We start from the raw sequence: 9,841 nt of genomic DNA on the forward strand, positions 1-9,841 counted from the left end.
ACTGTTCTAAGAGGACTTACTTCCTCAGTAACCCCCTCCCCACCATTCAGCTCCTCCTCCAGCCTCAGCCAGATCACCCCCCTGGGCACCTACAGTAGCCCTTGCTCACAAACTGCTATCTTTACTCTTTAATTGCCTATTCTGTCTAGAAGCTCTGAGCAAAGCCACCAAGGTTAATATTGTGCTACAGTGATATCAGTCCTGTTCCTTGTTCATGTCTGATTGGCACTGACTGAATCCCTATCTAGAGACAACTACTTTCAATAGAGTTGCAGCACCAGCAGTCCAAAGGTAAAATCTGGAGGATGACCTATTTTTTCAACAAACTCATATGATTCTTACAGTGTTTAATTTAAAAAAATATATTACCAAGAACTGACAGTCGAGGGAGTTCACCTAAACTTCCAGATTTCTAGTTTTTCTCAAAATAAATATGAAAATATAGCAAGTTGGGTCTGTACTTCCACAAGGCAGAAATCATCTGGAGTAACTTCAGCTGCTTTTCTTCAGCTCCAGAATACACATTCTCCTTTGCCATGGTTCCCAGCACTTCCTCTTCCCCACCCTGTACTGAGGCTAAGTCTCAACTGCTATTTGTCATTTGTCATTAAGCTTACACTACTACTTTTCTTAAGGTAAGACAAAAATGATAAACAATTCGAGCTTATAATCCATGAAAGGTGGAAAAACAAGAGAGGCTGAGAGGATATATGTTTCAGGAAACAAGGTAGAAGGGGTATGTACTTAGAGATGTGAAGAACAGTCCTAGATGTAGGTCTACATCTGAAGAATTTTTAAGCTGCCATTTCCCGGTTTACTTCACTCGCTTAACGTGCCTGCCTAGTCCTGTAGACATTTGAGTTGTGACCCTGGTATGTGTAGAATATGAGGGAAGTTTTGTTTCAGGTGATGGCAAACCAATCCAGTCAGGTTCTCTCATTTCAGAAGTATAAATGGTAGGTGGTATTCCTAGGGAAAGAAAATTTCTAGAGCAAGAGTGTCTCTTAAACATTCTCAATCTTGGAGAAATCAAGACCAGATCAAGTATATGGTGGTCTTTTGATGGAAAGCATTGTGAAATGTCACTGGAGGATATTAAGTAGGAGGTGATATAACCTTTTTTAAAAACTATTCTCATTGAGAAAAAAAATACTCTCTATAGGTCAAGAATAGAAGCAACAAGATGAGTGTGATGCTGTTTAAGCATTCAGGGAAAAATGATGGCAGATTGGACCAAAGTGCCACAACGAAACAGTCAAATTCAAGATATATTCCAGCAGTGCTATCCTTAGAATTTGCCTATGAAGTGGATGGATACATAGATAAAGTAGAAAGCCAAAGTTAGAGACCTAAAATAAAATTGGCCTAAATAAGATAAGAACCTATTTCTTTTTTCACATAAAGTCCTGTTTGTCATTGCAGTTCTATGAAATCATCCAGGGTACAGGATCCTTCTTTCTTGCTGTTCCACAATCCTTCAAGTTTACAAACACTAAATGAAGTATCTGAGATGGTATCACTACATCTTATTCCAGCCAACAGGAAGGGAGACAGGGGCACAAGTAGAGGGCACAGCTGAGAAGTAGCACTCATCACTTCTGCTCATATTCCTTTGGCCAGGACTTGGTCTTATGGCTACATCTAATTCAAGGAAGTTTGGAAAAATATAGCCTTTATTCCCAGTGGCCATATGTTCAACTAAATAGTCTATTACTGAGAGAGAATAGGAAAACAATCATTGAAATGGTAGAGAGGAAAGACAAACCCTGGTTGATTACTCAAGGAGAGAATACAAATAAGAGGATAGAAGTAGTTAATATAAGCAACTTTTTAAAAAATATTTTATTTATTTAGAGAGACAGAGCATGTGCATGCATAAACCAGCAGTGAGGGGAGTGATAGGAAAGGCAGAGGGAGTGGGAGAGAGAGAATCTCAAGCAGACTCCACACTGAGCATGGAGCCTGATGTGCGGCTCAATCTCACAGCCCTGGGATCATGACCTGAGCCGAAATCAAGAGTCAGACACTTAATGGACTGAATCACCTGGGTGCCCCTATAAGCAACTCTTTTAAAGAGTTTTATTAGAAAGGCCAGACAAATGGGGTGGCAGGTGGAGGAGATCACAGAATTAAGAAGTTAAGAGAGATGTGATAATGGATGTGTGCCTTTCAAATCTCCTCCTGTGAAGAACATAATTGCCTATGGTCCCAGGTGCTATGTTGTGAAATTCTTTCCTTCTCATTCATACCAAAACTATATGTCCCATGGCCTATTCATAGCCAGGGACTAGGGGTAGCAGGGACACCAAGGTAGGAATGTTTCTGCATGATACAGAACTTCCCTGACCAGCAACTTTGGCTTAAGGACTCATCCTTGTAATTGCCAAAACTTTCTTAGAATTGAAATGCAACCTTAGACCTTCATTTGTCCCTTCTTTCTTTCCCTCTCCTTCACAGAGCTCAAATCTACATCACAATCTGTTGGCTCTCCCAACTTTTTCTCACTAATGTCTCAGAGAAATGTCCCAAACATTTTTTGTGCATTTAATTCTGTCTTGGAATCTGCTTCTTGGAAGACCTAAACTGATGCAAGAAGAAATACTGGAGCATATTTGCAGCCTGATGGGAATGATCTAGGCATGAGGGGAGAAATAAATGAACATGATTAAGAGAGAGGGAATCATTACAGATGACAAGTTCTTGAATATATAGGATGAAACGCATGTTTTTAGATGGGGGTACTCAGAGTCACCCATTCTAAAAGGAAGGAAGGCAGAAGACATGGTGCAGATATAGACTAAGTAAAGGTGATAGGAAGAAACAAAAGTTAGCCTTTTCAGAGAAGTAGTTGTTTCAGCATACAATGAGAAGTGGGTAAGAGCTGAACTCTAGAGTCAGCCTAACTAGGTTCAAAGGAAAGCTCCTTCCAGTACCAGCTGTGTTACTTTGTTCCTCAGTTCCCTCATCTTTAAAATGGAGATATTTTGCAGCATCAACTTCAAAAAGCTGTGGGGACTAAATGAGCTAAAACTTGAGAGCATGTAAAGCATTAATACTTAGCACATAAACATACAACAGATGATAATTATTATTTTCTCAGCAAAATATGAAGGTCGTCAGCTGAGATTAAGGAAGGAAAGAAGGTACAGAAAGAGAAGTGAAAGTCATCTTGCAGGATTGGTATATGAGTGCTCACTGGTCATAAGATTAAAGTGAGAGTATCAAGATGATTGGGTTTCTTCTGCCATGTTTCATATTTGGGCACAGACATAAATTAAGCTTGTGATTCTCTACTCTGGGTGCTATAAGAATCACCTGGAGAGCTTTTAACTTTACTAATGTCTTAAATCCTCCTCTAGATTCTGATAAAACTGGTCTGGGATGGGAGTCCAATAGACTTTCAAAGATTCTCACAGGCAGCCAGAGCAGAGAAGCACTGGAGTAAGGGAAGAGCTAACCCAACTATACTGAGTTGAATTTAACAGATGTTTGGGGGTCTATCCAGAGGAATTCAGAGGAGGAGAGATCAAGGGCCTTCCCTTGATTAATTATGGGTAATAGAATGTAAGTCAGTTAAGGAAAAAACCGAAGATTTTCATGATGGACAGTAGAAAAATGGTAGAATCAGGGCTTGGAATTCCTACTGGAGTAGAATTGTTGATGTGGGAGGGACTCTGAGAACAAAAATAGCCCATGATCAGATATCTTTATCCCAAGTGCCAAATACATAGTAAACCCTCAGATGTTTTATACAAACAACACAAAAATTAAGTAATTGAAATACACCATGAGAATTATTCTTGTTCTTAAGAAGTTATTATTTGAATACAATTGACCTAAAGTGGTTTTGTTCTAAAAGGAGTTCAGTTACAGAGAACAGAATCTACCATAATTAATTAAAATAGAAAGTCATGTATTGCAGAGTCTTAAGTGGGTCACAAAAGTGATGAAGGGGCTAAAGCAACAGACACTAGATTTCCAGGAAAAAGTAACTACCAAAGCTACACCACAGAACTGACTTAGTAATTTTTACAACTGTCATGGTTGGCATTCTCCTTTTATAGTAAATCAGCAAGATAAAGAGCAAAGAAAACCATCAAATTAGAGAGGAATCAAATATACACCAATGCAATCTTAAGTCATTTTACATGCTACTATTTAGGTGAAATAAAAAAGTGCTAAGTGTTGAAAACTATGTGTTTCTGTACTATCTATCCACAAAGTCAAGAAACATGAAATAAACTTATATTTAAAGAGTTATTGGTTACATTGTCAAATAATATGCTCAATTTATTTTTCTTCATTATCCTCATACCTTTTTGGATGAAGTACCTCTAAATTTAAGACAAAGGGTTCAATTATTAATCTTAAAAAGTGTACAATAAATATGATTTTTCCTGTTGTTAAACCTTTTTTTTTTCCAGGTTAGCAATTAGACCTATTGCTCTAAATGTAGAGTATTTCATTTGAAAATTTATGGAACATTATTATTTGAAAATGTAAGTAGTATATAGTTCAAACACAAGTTTAAACTATGTTTCCCAATTTTGTGGACAGCTTGTACAGTAAAAACAGCTTAAGCCAACTTTTTTCTCTTTACTTCTAATGTATAGTTTCAAAATGAAGTTTGCCTGCCTGCTTGCTTGCTTTCTCCTTCCTCCCCTCCTTCCTCCCTCCCTCCCTCCCTCCCTTCCTTCCTTCCTTCCTTCCTTCCTTCCTTCCTTCCTTCCTTCCTTCCTCCCTCCCTCCCTCCCTCCCTTCCTTCCTTCCTTCCTTCCTTCCTTCCTTCCTTCCTTCCTTCCTTTCAAAAAAAACAGAGGATTTCACAACCAGAATCTAGAGGAAATATAAGTAACAGACTTTTCAGGGTAGAGAAATTCTTTGTAACAAGATAGGAAAAACATTGTTTCAAAGTGCCATCCCTTCAGTTAGGAGAAATGACTTCTTTAGGTTTTAAATTTCACTGTTATTCTGTTTTGAATTATTCTTTGCCTGTGCTTCTTTTATAGTTTCTTTGTTGACTTTTCTTTGTCTTTTCTTTTTCCAGATAAGGTATCTCTCAAGGCTCATAAGAGGTACCATTATTAAAAAAGAACACTAGATATGGGGTCAAAATTTCTGGAATTAAAGCTAGGCTCTAAAGAAAAATTAGCTTGCCATACATTTACATCTGCATTCTGAAACACAATGATACAATATGATATCTGGAAGGACCAACAAGTACTTATAGAAATACTAAGATATACAAGGCCAGTATCAATTTTATAAGTCCAAATGTTCCTAATAGGTCAAATTAAGTTAAAAACATTTCAGGTTTTCTCATCTATATCTTGTTTCTCATAAACTTCTTGTACATTTTATCTTAGCTGTATATTATTATCTTTAAAATAACGTGTAAATTTTAATATCCTATCTGGAAACAGAATAAAGTATTTACAAAGATAAAAAATGTTATTTCTGTTAGGTGGAGACGGGGATCAAGATTTATTTTTTCTTCATACATTATACAAATTGACCCAGGATTGTTCTTCAAATATGAGCACTGGGTGGTATACATAACTGATAAATTTTTGAACACTAACATCTGAAACGTAGTATGTACTATATGTGTTGGCTAATTGAATTTAAATTTTAAAAAATAAAATAAATAATAATAATTTTTAAAAACACTATCCTTTCCTGCACTGCATCTGTAGTGTCATTTTTTTGGCCACAAATTAGATGAGCAAATGTGTTTGGGTCTGTTTATGGATCCTCTATTCTCTTTCTTTGATCTGTTTTTTATGTTTGCATTTACATCATAATAAATTATCATAACAGATCTCTGTATCTGTTAATGTAAGTCCTCCACTTGTTTCTCAGGATTCCCTTGGCCTGTTGCATTTCCATGTAATTTTAGAATCAACTTTAGAATTAACCTGTCATGTTTCAGAAAAAAACAATCAAACAAACAAACAAAATCCAAAAGCTTGCTGGGAATTTTATTGGAACTGCTTTGAATCTTTAGATCAATTTGGAAAGAAGTGATATTTTTACTATGGTAAACTCTACCATTTATTTAGCTCTTTATGTCTGTGATATTTTGTAATTTTCAGTGTAGAGGTCTCATACATTGTTTTGCTCACTTTATATTTAGGCATACTATATACTTTATGCTCCTGTAAATAGCATAAAATTTAAAATTTCATTTCTATTGGTTTGTAGCTGGTATTTTTTAATTAACAGTTTTCAATAGATATCCTTAGTAAATACAGTTCTTAATTTTCAGTTTTTTCTACAAAGTATTTTAGATTTTCCACATATCCTGTCATATCATCTGTGAACAATGAAATTTAAGAACTTCTAATTTTAGGGGTACCTGGGGGACTCGGTTAAGTGTCTGCCTCTGGCTCAGGTCATGATCCCAGAGTCCTGGGATTGAGCCCCACATAGGGCTCCCTGTTCAGGGGAAAGCCTGCTTCTTCTCCCTCTGCCATTCTTCTCCACCTCCCCCCACCCCTGCACCTGCTTGTGCTCTCTGACTCCATCTGTCAAATAAATAAATAAAATCTTAAAAAAAAAAAGAACTTCTAATTTTAACATAATTTCAGACTTATGGAAAAGTTACAAGAATAGTAAAAAAAAAAAATCTGTATTCTCTTTACCCAGATTCTCCAAATGTTGCCATATTACCACATTTGCTTAACTATGCCTCTTTCAATATATATATACAAATGTTATTTCTGAGTCATTTGAGAATAAGCTGTATGACATGATAGCTTTTACCCCTAAATATTTCACTGTGTATTTCTTAAAAACAAGAGCAATACAATGATCAGATTTGGAAATTAACAGACACAATACCATAATCAAAGTCCTCATTCAAATTTTGCCAGTTGTCTCATGTCATTCCAGAAATGTCCATGTCACAGTTGCAGTCACAACTTATATGTCCCTTTAGTCTCCCTTAATTAGGATCAGTCTCACCACTTTTACTTGTCATTCATATCTCTACATTTTGAAGACCACAAACCAGACCTAATGCCCCTCAGTTAGGATTCAGGATGTTTCCTTGTGATTATATTTAAGGTATGCATTTTATTTGTAGGAATACCAGATAAGTGATGTTATGTTTTCCTCACTACTTTGTATCAGGACACATGTGTTAGCAGTTTGATCTGTTACTGGTAATGTTAGCTTTGATCATTAACTAGGGTCAAGGCTTCCAGATTTCTCCATGTGAATGTAATTAATATGTATTTGTGGAGAGATATTGTGAGACTATGTACATATTCTATAACTCATCATATTTTCAGCCCACTTGTTTTTTTTAGCCCACTTGTTTTAATATCTATTAATGATTCTTTCCTGAATCATAGGCAAAAAATTTTAATTCACTCATTTTTTCTACATTTATTAAATGGAATTCTGTGACAAAAAGCTAAGCTTTCAATTTTAGCTAAGCTAAAATTTCACAAAAAAATTTAATTCACTCATTTTTCTACATTTATTAAATGGGATTCTAATGTGACAAAAAGCTAAGCTTTATTCGTTCATGTATTCACTTATTTATTTAAAACAATATGGGCTCACGGTTTATGATTTTACTTAATGGCTTATAATCCATTACTATCATTTATTTCGATGCTCAAATTATCATATATTTGGCCAGGGGGAGCCATTCAAATTGGCTTCCATGCCATTTTGACATGCCCCTATCATTCTTTACATACTTTTTATTTTCTGGGACAAGATATTCAGGGCACATCTCATTCATGCTCAGCCTTAGACCTAAAAGTAGTCATTTCTCAAAGAAATGGTTCATTTAGTGGAGGATCATTTTAGTGGAGAATGATATTAAGAAACAAAGATCTGGGTGCAAGATGTACTAGATGTCCTAATTGCTATTGTAATGCTACTGTTTCTAAGGCTTCTCAGCAGATAGAAATACATGTATGTGTATACACAGGTATGTCTGTGTCTGCATGTATACATGTGCGTGTATTCCAAGTCAACACCCAAGAGTTCATTTTTAGCTTTCCTCTTCATTTTTACTCTTCTCACCAACAGTGAGAAATCTGTCTCCTATTATGCACAATATATTTAGTTATTTGCTCAGTCTTTCAGTCCTTTTGCAAGTTTATTTTTTTGTTAGAATGATTACCCTTATGAGATTCCTCAAAAAAGGTTCATGGGTACAAAAATTCCTGAATCTTACCATGTTTAAACTGTTTTCCTAAAGCTCTGATGTCTAAAAACCAGCTTTAATACAACTAAAATCGGGCAGACCCTGTGGCTCAGCGGTTTAGCGCCGCCTTCAGCCCAGGATGTGATCCTGGAGATTTGGGATCGAGTCCCACATCCAGCTCCCTGCATGGAGCCTGCTTCTCCCTCTGCCTGTGTCTCTGCCTCTCTCTGTGTCTCTCATAAATAAATAAATACAATCTTAAAAAAAATACAACTAAGAGGAGCAAGACGGCGGAAGAGTAGGGTCTCCAAATCACCTGTCTCCACCAAATTACCTAGAAAACCTTCCAATCATCCTGAAAATCTATGAATTCGGCCTGAGAATTAAAGAGAGACCAGCTGGAATGCTACAGTGAGAAGAGTTCACGCTTCTATCAAGGTAGGAAGAGGGGGAAAAAGAAATAAAGATACAAAGGCCTCCAAGGGGGAGGGGCCCGCGAGGAGCCGGGCTGAGGCCGGGGCGAGTGTCCCCAGGACAGGAGAGCCCCGTCCCGGAGGAGCAGGAGCTGCACCGACCTTCCCGGGCGGAAAGGGGCTCGTGGGGAGTTGGAGCAGGACCCAGGAGGGCGAGGATGCCCTCGGGTTCCCTGAGACAGTAACAGAGCAACTGCGCGCCCAGGAGAGTGCGCCGAGCTCCCTAAGGGCTGCAGCGCGCACGGCAGGACCGGCGGGACCCGGAGCAGGAGCAGCTCGGAGGGGTTCGGGCGGCGGCTCCGCGAAGGGGGCTGCACGGCCCCGGGAGCAGCTCGGAGGGGCTTGGGCAGAGGAAGAGGCTCCGTGCGGAGGGGGCTGCGCGGTTCCAGGAGCAGCTCGGAGGGACTTGGGCGGCGGCTCCGCGGAGGGGGCTGCGCGGCCCGGGAGCGCGAATCCACCAGCGCAGGCTCCGGAGCACAGGGCGCCGGGACACAGCCCAGGATCCGGCCTCCCCTGGGACAGGCAGAGGCCGGGAGGGCCCAGGACAGCGAGGACGCTCCTGCCCCGAGCTGAGCAGATCAGCGGCCCCGCCCCAGAGCCTCCAGGCCCTGCAGACGGAGAGCTCCGTGGTTCCTGCCGGAGCTGAATCCAGGTTTCCAGAGCTGGCCCCGCCACTGGGGCTGTTCCTCCTGCGGCCTCACGGGGTAAGCAACCCCCACTGAGCCCTGCACCAGGCAGCTCCCCCAACTTCTAACACCTGAAAATCAGCACAACAGGCCCCACCTCCAGAACACCAGCTAGACTGACAACTTCCAGGAGAAGCCAAGGGACTTAAAGTACACAGAATCAGAAGATACTCCCCGGTGGTTCTTTTTTGTTTTGTTTTGTTTTGCTTTTTGATTTGTTTCCTTCCCCCACCCCCTTTTTTCTCCTTTCTTTTTCTTTCTCTTTTTCTTCTTTTTTTTTTCCGTTTTTTTTCTTCCCTTTTTTTTCTCTTTCTCTTTTCTTTCCTTCTTTCTCTCCTCTCTTTTTCTCTTTTTCCCAATACAACTTGCTTTTGGCCACTCTGCACTGAGCAAAATGACTAGAAGGAAAACCTCACCTCAAAAGAAAGAATCAGAAACAGTCCTCTCTCCCACAGAGTTACAAAATCTGGATTACAATTCGTGTCAGAAAGCCAATTCAGAAGCACTATTATACA

Source organism: Canis lupus, chromosome 4, assembly GCF_048164855.1.
Source record: "Canis lupus baileyi chromosome 4, mCanLup2.hap1, whole genome shotgun sequence".
Taxonomy (NCBI): domain Eukaryota; kingdom Metazoa; phylum Chordata; class Mammalia; order Carnivora; family Canidae; genus Canis; species Canis lupus.